Source organism: Belonocnema kinseyi, chromosome 8 (genome assembly GCF_010883055.1).
Source record: "Belonocnema kinseyi isolate 2016_QV_RU_SX_M_011 chromosome 8, B_treatae_v1, whole genome shotgun sequence".
NCBI classification, from domain to species: Eukaryota; Metazoa; Arthropoda; class Insecta; order Hymenoptera; family Cynipidae; genus Belonocnema; species Belonocnema kinseyi.
In genome coordinates this window covers 60,805,632-60,819,490 of record NC_046664.1, presented here as the reverse complement: position 1 = coordinate 60,819,490, position 13,859 = coordinate 60,805,632, and positions in this window count along the sequence as shown.

Below are 13,859 nucleotides of genomic sequence, written 5' to 3'. Positions count from 1 at the left end.
ATGTTAACATTATAATTATAAAATATTATATTAATGAGTAGCTGACTAACTTTCAATAGAAATAGGTAAAATTTTAATTAAAACAATTATTTTTCTGCAAACAATAAACTTTGAATAAATAACATAAATTAAAATTTTTTTATTTAATTTTTAAACAAAAAGTTAAATTTTCATCCAAAAAGCTGAATTCTATACTACTTTAACTAAATTGATTAATCATAAAAAAAATGTTAACAAAGTAGTTCCACTTTCAACCAGAAAAGATGAAAAAAATCGTTATGATTCTTTGAAATTGTTTTAAATTATTAAAATTATTTGAAAATTTCTTGGAATGTTTTAAAACATCCTAAAATATTTAAAATCCTTTAAAATCTCTTGAAATATTTCAAAGCTCATGAAAATTCCTTGCAATTTTCAAATTACCTTAAAATATTTCAAATCCTTTAAAATCTTGTACTAAATTATGAAAATCATTAGAAAATTTTTTGGAATCTCTTAAAATATCCTAAGATATATCAAATCCTTTGAAATCTCATATTATATTACTGTGATCAATTGAAAATTCCTTGGAACCTTTTGAGATACTCTCAAATATTTAGAAACCTTCACATTTTTTTAAAACACCTTGACACCTTTTAAAGATTTCTAAAGTACGTTGAATTATTTTAAATAACTCTGCTAAAATTGTTTAAATTCTTTTAAATTCCTTTAAATTATAAAAATGAATTGAAAATTCATTATCTTCTTCTTAAACATCCTCCAATATTTAAAATCCTTTTTAAATCTTTTGAAATCTCTTGAAAATTCCTTGAAATTTTAAAAATACCCTAAAATATTTCCAATCTTTTACAATCTCATGCTACATTATTGAAATCAATTCAAAATTCTTTGGAATCTATTAAAATATCCTAAAATATATTAAATCTTTCAAAATCTCATATTAAATTACCTTAATGACTTGAAAATTCCTTGTAACATTTTAAAATACTCTTAAATACTGCAACACCTCCAAAATATTTTGACATACCTTGACCTTTTTTTTTAAAGATTTTTAAAGTACTTGTTTAAAATTCTTTGTACTTCCTTAAAATTATAAAAATAAGATGAAAATTCCTTGGAATCTTTTAAAATGTCCTGAAACATATCAAATCCTTTAAAATCTCATATTAAATTACTTTAATCAATTCAAAATTCCTTGGAATCATTTAAAACTCTCTCAAATCTTTTGAAATACCTAAAACAATTTTTTAATATTTCTAAAGTACTTTGGTTTTTTTATATAATCCTTTCAAAATTTCTTAATTCTTTGAAATTCCTGTGAATTATAAAAATAAATTTAAGATTCCTTGACATCTTTTAAAACATCCTCAAATATTTGAAATTCCTAAAAATCTTTAGATATTTCTTAAAATTTGTGAAAGCTCTTGAAAATTCCTTGAAATTTTAAAAATACCCTGAAATATTTTAAATCTTTCAAAACATCCTCAAATATTTAAAATCCTTAAAAATCTTTTGAAACCTCTTGAAATTTTGTAAAGCTTGAGATTTTAAGTTAGAAAAGAGAAAAATTTCAACACGTTACAAACTGAAATGTTTGTAGATTAGAGTTTTGAAAATGGGATCAATAAAAATTCAAAGCTTTCGAAATTTTATATTTAAAAGTGTTCAACTATGAAATGTAATAAATTTTCAACTCGATGGGATTCAAGTCTATAAATTTTAAATTGTAAACTTGGAACTTTATTCACAAAAAATTAGTAATCATGAATAAATTGAAGGCGTTCAAAATTTTAAAGTATGTTTATCAAAAAAAAAGATATATAATTTCATAATTATATACAAAAATTGTTTCAGAAATAGTTTAACTTTAACTCGAGTAATTTCTATTAAAACTTTAATTTAATTAACTAATCCACAAAAAGTTACATTTTTAATGTTTTAAATTTTTTTTGCTTTCTAAATTTCAGTCTGAAGTCATTTCATTTACAGATTGTCCAATTGAAAAAATACATTTCAATTTTAGACACTTCCAATTTATTTGTGATAATTAATTTTTTACAAATAAACTTCCGAGTTTATAATTAAAAATTTGAAGACTTGAATCCCAACGATTTGAAAATTATTCTTATTGAATAGTTAAAAATTTGCGAAACTTCAATTTCGAAAGCTTTGAATTTGTATTTATCCCATTCTCAAAACTCTAATTTACAGCCATTTCAATATTCAACGTTTTGAAAATTTTCTCTTTTCTAAATTTCAATCTGAAGCGTTAAAAAATTTTAAGAGATTTCAAAAGATTTTAAAGGATTTTAAATATTTGAGAATCTTTTAAAAGATGTCAAGGAATATTCAATTTATTTTTTTAATTTACAGGAATTTCAACAAATTAGAAAAAAGGTTGGAAGGTTTATTTAAAAAAATTCCCAAAGTACCTTAGAAATCTTAAAAAAATGTCTAGGTATTTCAAAAGATTTTTAAGGATTTGAAAAATTTGAGAGAAATTATTTTCCGAACAACCCAGATTTTTGACAAAAATCCTTTGAAAAGTATTAATATTTTAAAATGAATAATTTTATTGTTTGTTTTACTAAAAGAATTTGTCACATTTATTAAGCATTACAATTCTTTATTCAAATTATAAGCTTCGAGAATGAAAAGATTCCAAATCTTCAGTCCATCAAAATTGAGTGCTCGTAAAATTCGAGCCTTTAAAAGTAAAAAAACTAGATAAGTTTATAAACAATTTAATAAATCTTATGTAATTAATTTTTAAATACAGATACTTTTAATATATTCTATTTAAAATTTCTAATTTTTTCAACTTACAAACTTTTAGGCTTCTTAAATTTGTACGTTTTTCAATAATAAATTAAAAAAATTTGAAGTTCCATTGAAGAGGCGGTACGTTCTAAACTTGTTATTCCTTTCGAAGATGCTAAAATTAGAAATATATCAATTTAAAATCTGCTGCCTACAAAATTAAATTCTAATTCAGATAAAATGTAAAAGATCAGAAATCTACGTGAACAGTTTTCTGCGACTCAGTTTTTAAATACTAGTAAACTTTATTCGACATCTCATAAATAGTTTTCTATTATTTCTTCAAAGGCACTGAAACATTTGAATACTTTTCTCTCTGTCCAAGATTCTTCAAATAATCGCTAGGCGACTAAATTTTTCCGGGTAGAAGATTCATCTTGGTTGGATAAAGATGCAACTGTTCGGTTGAAAATTAATTTTTTGTGAAATTTAACTACTTTGTTGAAAATTTATTTGGGAAAGAAGGTTTCCCTCTTTGTGGTTAAAAATTTAACTATTTTGTTAAAAAATTTTTTTTTTCTGAAAGTTCAATTTTCTAGAAAAAAAGTCGTCTTTTGGCTTAAAGGTTCGAGAATGTTGTGGACCTCTTTTGTATTTCATGACTGAAACATTTGTATGTGTTGAAAATTTGTCTTTTTGGTTTTAAAATTCTTCGTTCCTTAAATGAAATTTCATTTTTTTTTGGTTGAGGTGTCAACTATTTCACTTTTTCTTTGATAATTTATAATTTTAAGTTAAAAATTCAAGTATTTTGATCAAAAATAATCTTTTATGGTGTAAAAGTATTTTTTTAAATAAATAGATTTTGAAAATTTCAAATTTTGATTTAAAATATATTTTTTTACCGTTTATAAAATGTACCTATATTTTTTTAGAAATATTTTGTTTGGATCCGTTACGAGGTGAGAGGGTGCCTTAGAAAGGGCCAATAATCCGTGACGTAATTTATGTATGGGGCCCTTAATTTATGAAGGATCCCTTACTTGTTTTGTTTATTTATTATTATTTCGTGTTTCGCAGATTTGAAAATACCTTAAGGGAATTTTACCGACTTTTCCCTATAATTTTTTTCCAATACTTAAAGCTATGTTAGACCCCCCCCCCCCGTTACGTAATGTATTTTTGACCCCTTATGTAAAAAATAGTTTCCACTACGCCCCCCCCCCCTCAATATAAAACAGCATAGAAAAAGGGTTGAAATCGATAAAATATATCTATTAGATTTTTATTTGTACGTTTTTTATTAGTTATAATTATGTGCACGTTAAACATTTTTTATGCGAAACTAAAAAAACCTTTAATTTATTTTATTTTAATTTTTTATTTGAAGCACTTAAGAAAAAGTGGAAAAAGATTTTTTTCTGCGTTTCAAGTAAAAAAACATCTCTCGACTTCGTAAACAACCAGCTAATTGAGAATAAAAGATGATAATATTCATGTTTGTGACATTTTTCTTGCGTATTTTGAGATTTGTTAATCAATGTGTTCAGTAAGTAGGCCATCGTAAAGAATAGAATCAGGAAAAAGTAAGGAATTTGGAAAAATATCTGGCAAGAGTCATGGAATTTCTATCAAATGCACTTTAAATAACTGCAGTTATTTAAAGTGCTTTTTATAAAAAACAATAAATGTAAAATTTTGATATTTTTATTTTTAATGGTTTTAATCAGTCTATAAATGATTCTGTGTTAAAAATTTTCACAAGATTTAGATTCTGGATTTTAAATGTTAATGATCAGGGAGAGTAAAAAAATGGTCAGAGAATTTGAAAATTAATTTTTGGGTGGATTTTTTTACAATGTAACTGTTTTGTTTAAATTTAACCTATTTTGGTAGTAAATTAACTTTTTTTGGAATATTCGTATTTTGGTATTGAAAATTGGTCTTTTTGGCATTAAGATGCATCGGATTTTGTAGAAATTTAATCTTTTTTGGATAAATATATTGAGATTTGGTTAAAAATTCTTCTTTAGATGATAGAATTCAACTATTTTGTTAAAAATTTGTCTATTTTGGTTGAATCCAACTATCTTTTATTTACAATCACAATATTTTTTTGATGGAAATATTTAGTTTTTTTGTGTAGAAGATTCATCATTCTTATTGAAATATTAAATAATTTGTTTAAAAATTCAACTCTTTGATTGGAAATGTAACTATTTGTTGAAAATTTAACTTTTGTGTCAAAAAAGCACATTCGCGCTCTTTGACTAAGATTACTTTTTCTTGCTGTTGCGCTTGCGCATTTCGAGTCACAACTACTTTCCAGGAATGTCGGAATCATAACCTCACTTCATTATGATTTGACGCTTCAGAGACTGATTGAGAGTAGTGAATAGTTATTGGACATACTCGAAGTGATAAATTACCATAAATTACTGATAAATTACCATAAATTATCGATAAATTACCGATAAATTACCGATAAATTACCGAAAATTTTAGAAACTTTTAGATATCTGAAATTATCGGTAATTTGCTCATTTTTCATAAATTTTAGGAAATTTTTGAAATTTAGCAAATTATCCATAAATTTTCAGAAATTTATGAAATTTTTCAATTTCTTCCAAAAAGCTTCGGATACACTAAATTTCTATAAATTTTCGGTGATTTACAAATTTACCAAAAATTTCCAGAATTTTTAGGTAAGTTTTGTAATTTTGCCACAAAATTCCAAAAACTAGCATAAATTTTCAAAAAATTATTTTTTTTTTCTGTTTCTCAAACCAAAAATTTCCCGCATTTGTTAGAAAAAATATCATGTGCTACAGGAGCTAAAAGTAGGCAGTTGAAACTCTTGTCAAGTTTACAGTACTTGCCATCGGTTCATCTTCTGCTGGTTTCCGGCTCGTCTTAGGCTCGTTTACAGCTCGCCTCCAACTCGCCTACGACTCGCCTACTACTCCTCCTCCTCGACTCGTCTCTGGCTCGTACAACTAACTTCACACTCGTGTGGAACTGTCTGCTTTCCGCACTTGTAGCACAATATACTATTTTTAACCATTTTTATGGAAAGTTATTTTTCAGATCGATTTCCTAGAGATAAGAAAATACTTATTAATTAGAAGATGTTTGCTCTATACCTGGAAGAAAACTCCGGATTTTTACCAGGTATGATTTCTTATGGTATAGAGGCATGCAAATATTTCGCATCTTTTAAAACAATCAACAAATATTTTCTTTAATATATTAGCATCATTGATTATTTTAATAATTTAAAAAAATCATAACCACGTAACAATTAATTGCTCAATTTGTCTCTATTGTACCAAATCGTTAAATTACAACTAAAAAAGATCAATTCTTAAGCAACTAGTTGAATTTAGAGCTAAAAAGATCAGTTTTCAACCATTATTTAAAATAAATCTGTTTTCAATCAGAAATGATATAGTTAATTTTTCAGTTAAAATAATTTATTTTCGTAACAAAAATTTCAAACTAAGTGATGAATTGTCAATGAAAATGATAAAATGATAAACCAAAAATATTAATTTTTAATTAAGGATTTTACCTCCTAACCACGTAGTTTAATTTTTAAAGAAAAATATCTATTTTCAAGTAAAATGATTAATAGTTAACTACAATACTTGAATTTTCAACTGAAAAGATGAATTCTCAAACAAGAAGCTTGTTTTATATAAAAAATACGATTTTTCAACTAAACACATGAACTTTTAGCGAAGTAGTTGAATTTTGAACTAGAAAAGACAATTTTGTAACAAAATAGTTGAATTTTGAACTGAAAAACATAAATCGTCAACCAAAAATGGAACAGTAATATTTTTCAGTTAAACATAATATTACTTTTCAACCAAACTGATAAATTTTCAACTAAAATGATGAATTTTCAACTGGAATATAGTTGAATTTTGAACCAATAAGATTCATTTCTACCAAAAAAGACGAATTTTTCACAAAATACACGAATTTTTAGCTGAAAAAAGATCAATTGTCCACCTAAAATTAAATTGTAAAATATTTAGATAAAAACTAATGTTAAACCACAGAGTTGATATTGTACATAAAATGATAGAATATTCAACTACATTACATTTTCTGTTAATTAAAAAAATGATAAAAAAAGAATTTTCAAAAACAATAGCTCAGTTTTCAATCAGAGATGAATTTTCGATTAAAATGATGAACTCTCAACAATAAGAATTACTTTTTAACAAAAGAGTTTAATTTTAACCACGTAATTACAGTTTCTACTAAGAAATACTCATATGTCAAGGGAGCGAAAGTATTAGAAGCACTTTGGTAATTTTCAACGAAATACATGTATTTTCAACCAAATACAGTGAATCCATTCAGTAGCCCTCCCTTCTATAGCCCTTCCGAGAATTGACGCCACGCCACAGGTAGGTGTAACATAAGCTGCACGGTGTGCGCGGGGGCTGCCCCACCTTTAGCCCCACAATCGACGCTATAAAAGAGTTTCACTGTACTTTAATTTTCAACATATAATGGTCGATTTCCAACAAAAAATAGAATAGTTAAATTTTCTGTTGAATAAAGAATTAAATTCAAACATAAACTAAAAAATGGATTTTCAACAAAATAGTCAATTAAAGTTATATAGAGCTTCTTTCATAAATGAAGAATCATTATTATTCAATTTTAGTTTGGAATTAAATAAAAAATTAAAAATGCTCGCGAAAAAGTTCCATCACCTTAAAAAAAATGCCTTGAAATTTCCAGGTTTTTCCAGGTATATAAAACTTTCCTAAAAATCCCAGGTTTTCCTGATAGAGTTAACACCCTGAATAAGTTATTTCATTTGTTTAAATGATTGCAAACGGTTTTCCACAGAAAATATCAGATATATCATTAATTTCAGATATAAAAACTTTTCACGGAATTGTTTTAAAAATTGCGAAACATGTTTCAAGAATACTTGAAAAGTTGTCACTAATCCATTATAAATGATTGATGTATAAACAAGTAGTTGACAAAATATTTTGCACTATTTTGTGATATTTTCCGGACAGAGTACAAGGAGTTTGGGTATACATGTTATGTAACATCAAGATTTAACAGTTTTTGTTTAATTTTTCTTTGTTATCATTTCTGTTAAGACTTTTAAATTACTTAAACAGGTCACATATCATTGTAATAACTAAATAAAAATATTGTACAGTGTGTTAAAGTAAGAAAATAAATTCTACGTGAAATAGGACAGCTATTATTTTGTGCAATGTAAATTGTCAAATTTTTTTTTATGAATAGACTTCATTTTTTTACGGAATCAACTCGAAAAGGTTTGGCAAAGATTAATTGCTGTCTAATTTTTGTAGTAAAAAACTGTTAATTAAATAAAAAGTGTACATAAGGAAATTAATATTTGAACTATTTTTTTACATAAAGACTTAATTTTTTATAGAATTAACTAGAAATGTCTTTCAAAAGACTCTCTGCTCTCATATTTTTCAAATTGCAAAAAATTGGTCATTATATCAACAGATTTGATCAACTATTTGTAAATATAATTAACGCGAACGATTCTGTTAATTACTATTTTATTGTATTGTGTGTCGTTTTTTCAATTATTTTTATGAATAAAAAAAACTACGCGTCCTATCAAAAAGCAATTTATACAAATTTGTCAATCATCTTGGATGTATAACTTTTATCTATTAAATTTTTCAGTAACTTGTATCGTTTTTCCAACTGTTTAATTTTTTAAATATTTTTTCACAATTAAAACAAAAACCGCGAATTGATAAATATAATTTAGGAAAAAAATTGTGTTACTTAACATTTTATTGTATCTTGCGTCATTAAAAAAAATTTATGTTAGTATTTAATGCTTTTTTCGCAATTAAAACATAAACTTCATGTCCTATCAAAATGGATGAAAAATTTTTTTATCTTTTTTTGGCGAATAACTTTTTTCATTCATTTTTTTATCTTGTGTCGTTTTTCAAAAATTAAAGATTCTTAAGTTGCAGTTTTCCTCTCTTTTGGCCAAATGTTGTCTAACGTTATATGTACTCATGCCGCAGCGCTACGACACTTCAATGAAACAGCTTTAAGGGCATGTGATACTTAGAAAATTGTCGATTTTACCAGTTTTAGGTTCCCCCGCCTTTTTTTCTAGAATAATAAATATTTTGTCTTAAAAATTTGGGAAATGATAACGTACATGCTAACGGACGTCCTAACACACTTCTTTTGTGGGTTAATTCAAAAAAGTTTTAATTTAGCAAAATGTGATTAATTTGCATAGCGCTTAGGAATTAGTATCGATTTTTTTAGTCTTAGATTCCCCCAGCTTTTTTCCTAGGATAAGAAATATTTTGTAGTCAAATTCTGAAAAATGTTAGCGAACATGCTAACGGACGTCCCCGCACACTTTTTTGTGTTTATTTTTCAAAAAAATTTTGATTTTGCTAACAACGTTTGTATATTTCGAGGTTATGTGTGTTACAATTCTCCCGAGCGTTGCTTCCAAACTACGCAAAATTTTTGGCCGAAAACTTTCGACTTACAAATAAAATTAATCTCCCGGAACTAACCTTGTTTGCAGGCAATTAAAAAAGTTTATTTCATCAATAATTTTCAAATTATCGGAAAGGCACAGATGAAAAACGACGTAACCTCAAAATAATGCATAAAATTTTCATTTAGCACAATAATTTTTTTAGTTATTATCCCTCAAAGAAGAGTCCGGGGACGTCCGTTATGATATTTTATAGTATCTCCGAATTCAGTTTTTAAAAATTTTCATTTCTGTGGAAGAAAAAGCCGGGGGGGCTGTACCCGATTGACCTCACGACAAAGTATCACATACCCTTAAAAGGCAATAATCCGCAGTTACTTGCTATATCTGGAATAAGGGTTATTCAGAAAAATTAAAATCCTTTAAGAATTGTACTATCGGTCGATTTTTGTTTAAGAAGGTGTTCCTTTCACCACTGTGCATCCCAATGACCCTGTTTCGAAATTGCTAGACTTTGCTTTTATTTTTTTGAATAGTGTAAGAGAAAGAAAATAGAATTTGTAAGTTATATTTTGATTTATTTTTTCAATGAATATAGATGTGCATTTTTGAATTTTTGTGTACAAAATTACATCTCTATTGTAGAAACAGGTTTTTTTTGGTAATAGAACTGGAATAGGGGTTTTTTATTTTTTGCTTCGTTCTACTTTGGAGAATAAACATTTTATTTTCCATTACCAGATCCAAGGTCATTTCTTTGTGCATTGAGATTTTGATTTTCAAGATAATTTTGTTGTACAGAGCCAAGTTTTGGTGCAACATAATTTTGTTGTACATTGCTAGATTTTTGTGCAACATAATTATGTTGCCCATTGCCTATTTGTTGTGCGATCTGGTTTTGTTTTACATAGCCAAGTTTTTGTTGTGTTACATAATGTAGCTGTCTGTTTTCCGGATGTTGTGCAACATAATTATGTTGTCCATTTACAGGTTGTTGTGCAACATAATTTTTTTTGCCATAGCCAAGTTGTTGTTGTGGAACCTGATTTTGTTTTACATATCTAAGTTGTTGTTGTAGAGCATAATGTGGTTGTCTATTTTCAGGATGTTGTGCAACATAATTATGTTGTCTGTTTACAGGTTGTTGTGCAATATAATTTTGTTTTCTATAGCCAAGTTCTGGTAGTGCAACATAATTTTGTTTTCTGTAGCCAAGTTGTGGTTGTAAAAACTGGTTTTGCTTTCCATAGGCAAGTTGTTGTTGTGAACCATAATTTTGTTGTCTATGGACAGTTTGTTGTGCAATATATATAGGTTGTCGTGCAACATAATCTTGTTTTCCATAGAGAAGTTGTTGTTGTGTAACAATATGTGGTTGTCTATTGTCAGGTTGTTGTGCAACATGATTTTGTTTTCCATAGAGAAGTTGTTGTTGTGCTACCTGATTTTGTTTTCCATAGAGAAGTTGTTGTGCAACATAATGTCGTTGTCTATTTTCAGGTTGTTGTGCAACATGATTTTGTATTGGATAGCTAGGTCGTTGTTGTGCAACATCATTTTGTTGTACATAGCCAAGTTTTTGTTGTTGTGCATAATTTTGTTGTGTATTGCCAGGTTGTTTTGCAACATAATTTTGTTTTTCATATACAAGTTCTTGTTGTTTGTAGCCAGGTTGTTGAGGTCCAAGATAATTTTTTGTTTCACCAACAGATGGGTTTGAAAGTTCTTGTTGAGGGTTCATGTTTTCATTTCCACTAACCTCAGTCCGCGCTAAACTTAATTCTGTAAAAAGAAAACCAAAATTTATGACTTTACAGTTCAATTTCACCAAATTTTAAGTGTTTAGTTCATTAAATTTTAATTTAAAGAATTTTAAAATGCAGTTTTGAAGACTTAAAATTTCCAACAATTATTATTCAGAAACGCTTGGAAAAAAATTAGTTGAAAAGCGTTTTAAATTAATTAACTCTAATTATAAATTAATAATATGATTTTTCGAATGATCTGTAGTTCGAGAATTAAGAACTATTCAAAGTAGGTAATTACAATTCTAGTTATAATTCTTTATGCAGTTGTCCAATGTTTGAAGAGTTTTTGTCAAATTTTAAGATAAAAAAAAAGTTCATGTTTCTCTGTCAAGTTCATTTTTCTCATTAACATAATATAGTTATCTTCAAAAATTCACTAGCCGGTTACATGAATATGGTCAAGTAAATGGGAATAGTTGCATAAAATTGAAATGCAAATTGCGAAATCTATGTTGGTGTAAGTTTTGATATCGCCAAGTCTATTAAAAATGTGATAGACTGTACAAGCACTTTTTTTGTATGGAAATATTTGGTGCTTTCTTTTTCTAAAGAAGAAATATATTCTCTCAATTTAAAAATTCGCTGATTTAAATTGATATGGTTTTTATGATTCCGACGGGGCATATAATGTCGAAAAAACTTTAAATCTTATAAAATATCATCAAACCATGAAGAATTTTTATTAAATTACAATTTAGACTTACCAATAGAATTGAAGAAAACCGCAAAGGTTAAGAGGAGAAAAGCGATGAACCAATTCATTTTTCCAATATGAAGGAAACGAAATGCCCTACTAGGACAGAAAACAGAAGTTTAAGTAATATTTCAAGGTTTCTGCAAAGTATATATACTAGAATATATATCCGGATATTTACCAGAAAAAGAATTATATATGACACTCATTAACTTTTTCTTGTTTCTAGAAACATCTAATATTTTCAATTTCATTGGTAAATAATGTAAACATTTTTCTTGTGTATATTATGATTAACCAATATGTTCTTTTGCAAGTGGACTATCGTACAAAATAATTTTTCGCGAATTGAAAAGAAATTGTTTCTTAAAATGTGAAGTATCACTTTTTAGCATAAATTACTTTTATGAGGACTCGGGTCCTCTGTACCTCATTGGCATTTTTTTAAATGCTTAAAAAATTTTGAGTGCTTATGCGATTCCCATGAAATTTAGCACGAATTTTCCATTAGAAAAATATTCGTTTTTGTAAATTGTATTTAGAATCTTCAATATTAGGTGAATCGAATTGAAACTCAAATTTCCCTTCAAAATTAGTTATAGAATACAGATAAATAATCAATTTTTGAATATCACTACCATTGACTGGTCTTAAGGGGTTAAGAAAAACCCATAAGTGATTAGTAAAAATTGTTTAAAATACACAAATTATTACTTTTTATTGATAATTATATGTTTAAAGAAATTTTTTCAAAAATGCATTATTTTCTATAGTAAATTTTATATTAAAATAGAGTTAGAAAGTCGTTGGTTTTTCCGAATTATTAAACTTATTTTTAACTTTTTAGTTAAATCGAGGCAATAAATAATTTAATTAAACATAAATAATTTTGAATCTAGCTATAATTATTTATAACAATATTCTCTTAGAATAGTATGCTAGACAGTTATAGCTTTTTTCTAAAATTTGCCACCTTTTGTCCACTTTTTAATTAGATTGAGCGACTAATTATTTTAACTTCAAAAACATAATTGTGTAATTAATTTATTAATTACTTTAATAATATTCTCTTAAAATAATGATAGGAACTTAATTCGAGATAATAATAAATGCAATTAAACAAATAGAATTGTTTAAATAAATAATTCTAGGTTGCAACTATCTTTTGCCATAGTAATTTCATCAATTTTCAGCTTCTCTTTGTCTTTTTAGTTATGAACAAATTAGAAATATTAATACTGAAATTAATTTCAACAAAAGGACTCTCAGTCAGTACTTCAAAGTAAATTGACATTTCATATAATCCATATAAAAAATTTGTAGAGTATTTCAAATATATGTTTTAATTTAGAAAAGATATTCGCAAAAGAGAACAAAAAATGTTAAAAAATGACTCTCCCTACTGCTTATTTATTATTTGCTTATAACTAAGAAATCAAAGCGAAGTTACAAATTTCAAAACAAATTGAAAAATTTGGGTAAAACCATGACTTTTTATCTCGAGTCTGAGAGAAAATTTACTATAAAGAATGATAAATTATTTGAACAATTTATTTAAACATATATTTATCAGCAAGAAGTGATAATTTATGTATTATAAATAATTTTTTCTGTTAAAAAACCTAAAAAAAAACAATATGAAAAATTTCGCAGAACCCCATTTTTCACTTTTGAGATTTTCTTGGGGCCCTATAACAAAAACATATGGGGGTAATTATTTATCTGTATTCTATAGCTTATTTTGAAGAAAAATTGAGTTTTAACTCGATTCACCTGCTAATGAAGATTCCAAATAAAATGTATAAAAACGTATTTTTTCTTGTGGGCTACTTGTTTATATTTACGAAAGATTTTGACTCCAATTCAATTACTATCAAATTAAAACACGAGATGAATTTTTTAATTAAAATACCATTTTTCTACAATAGTCGAATTTTCAACCAACAAAGATGTGCAATTGTGTATTTTGTGGAAAAAATGTTTGATCCAGAATGTTTAACTTTCAAACTAAAAGAGAAATATATTTTAGAAAACAATTGAACTTTCCACCAAAAATGAATTTTCAAAGATTATTTTTTTTCTAAAAATAATAATA